Genomic DNA, 2,685 nt, shown 5'->3' on the forward strand with positions numbered 1-2,685 from the left:
TAAAGTTTAATATTCAACACCTCTCCGATCAGACGTTTAGTAAAAACAACACAGTCAATAAATTATCAGTTTTGCCATTTTAACCCATATTATATTATACTGTAAAACCCCTTCAATAATCCTACTATCAAGCCGTTCGTTAAAAACAACACAATTAATTACCAGCGGCACCTTTGTCACACCTCACAAAATCAAATAACATAATAAACACATCAATACTATAATGTCATTACGTATTTATTGATGCTTATCAAAAGAAAGGATAACACTAAAATCACGCTTTACAAAGATCAACAGAATCGTCGTCGCAGTTGTCTTTTACACAAGAGGATCCGATGCACAACTTCCACGCCAGTATGCACTTCGACAATATTTTTGTCATTCAAAGCGAATGAGATCATACATTTATCAGAAATCCGTTTTTTTTTTTATTAGATTCACAGAGACAAGGACTATTTCCATATATTTTGTTTTTAATTGAATTAAATTGTTGGGTAAAAAAGTTAAAAAATTTTATTTTTGAATTTTTAAACTAATTAATATAGTGATTTTATAAAGTTTAAATTTTATTTTAATTTGCCCCGTGATTTTTAATATTTTTTTTAGTTTATATATTTGAAACAGCATAAAACTGGTTTTTGTCGAGGCGGCTAGTCCTCCTAAACGGCTAATGGGTATATCCTCACGGCACAACCTTTATGTTGTAATTTGATTTATTCTAACATTCGGTATGACTATCCAATTAATTATCTCGTAATATATTAAGTAAATTACATTCGGTTGGTTAATTAACTATTTGTGCTCTTGCTACGGATGTAAGAATTCTTGAGAGCATACGATAAAAGTCACGTCCAAAATCATAGATAGGTAACAAATTTTTATATTTCATTGGTTTTCGAATCATTTCAAGAAAATTTTTCGAGAAAAATATCTCTTAATATACTAATAATATAAGTGTTAATTATACAAATCAAAACACGTAATATAATATAAGATACGTAGATATAGGTATACGCCGCAATGACTTCGAGTATCGAACTCAAACCCGTATCTACGAATACAACCACATACTCAGGTAAGTGAATTATATCAATATCTCGTAATGCATTATCATATAATATTATACATTATTATAATAGATACAAAATATAACAAAGTAGTAGAAAAATTATACGTACCCTTTAAACTAATGAAATAAAATCACTAATCAACCTTAAATAATACCAGAACGCGAAGACACATATGTACATAATATATTATATAACTTATTACCTACATAAACAAATACTAATTTATTATACCATTTAACCCATGCACTACAGTAGTAGAGCTTGTCGAGGTATCTCACTTTCAGAAGGACCATTGTCAGGTGGGTCTTATACTCAATACTCATTATTTTACCAGATCCCGTTGTCTTATACTTGTTATAACATATTGAATAAAAAACTAAAACTAATAAAATCATTCAAAAATCAATTAAAAATTAAACCTATTGTTGCAACTGACTCAAACTTTACATTCAAATTGTATAATATGCGTAAACCACAACCTATCAACTTACGATAAGAATATTTTATGGATTTAACAATGTAGGTACATTAATGTGTGTTCAGAAACAAAAAAGTAGGTGATAATGGTGTACGTGTGAATTAATATTTTATTTGATTTCACAATTTATGGCGATTAATAATAATAAATTGTGATAGTCTTATTAAAATAGGTACATCAGTACATCGTACATGTGTATATATTCTCATATATTCTCAGAAGTTGAATACTAAAAACATAACTTTGTAAAACATCAACCTAAATAAATAGTAACAATATTTTATCAAAAATAATAATAATGTTTTATGAAAAAAAATGTATACGAATAAAGAGTATTAATGAATTGTACACTTATTATAAATTATGTATCATTGTATACTTACCTACCATGGGTGCCCATAGGGTAGTTTTCAGGGGAGGGACAAAGTTAAACCAAATGAGTGTATGATGCCAAAACTTATTTATAGCATATAGAATAGATACAAGATACTAGGTATTGGTATTCCTTGAAAAGGATTAATGCGTTAAGCAAAAGACTATGGTACATTGGTATCCATATTACTACTATACCTATTACCTATCTTAAATTATGGTTTACATTAAACTTAGTATAAAGTCTGATCTGGTCTATGATGATAATATGATATCAACTATTGAATTATCAAGTATGTGAAACAAGTATATGGATTCAAAGCATAATATATTATTGTTTGTTTTGCATACTGTATTATTTTCTAGGGGGGAATGTCCCCCCTTGACCCCCCCCCCCCCCCTCCCACTCCCTCAATAGGTGCTGTCGTTACCTACTACATTTACTGTTTACGTCTGTTGTCTATTTATCTGATACATTAATTAGTGTTAGACCAGATTTAGTGCTCATTTACATAAAATCTCAGAACATTATATCAATTGGATTTATTTATTTTTTAGAGGTATTTAAACAGTGCTGGGTACCTAGTAACGTAACGCAAATTACAAATTACTATAACGAAATTACTATTTCAATAACGCAGCAGTAATTTCATTACATTTTACTTAAAGTAACGCAATAGTAACAAAAATACTTTTGAAAAGTAATTTATATAAAGTAACGCACTAACGGGTTATTTTTCACGTAATTAAAATAATACCTAGTTT

The sequence above is a fragment of the Metopolophium dirhodum genome, chromosome 1 (assembly GCF_019925205.1).
Source record: "Metopolophium dirhodum isolate CAU chromosome 1, ASM1992520v1, whole genome shotgun sequence".
Classification (NCBI taxonomy): domain Eukaryota; kingdom Metazoa; phylum Arthropoda; class Insecta; order Hemiptera; family Aphididae; genus Metopolophium; species Metopolophium dirhodum.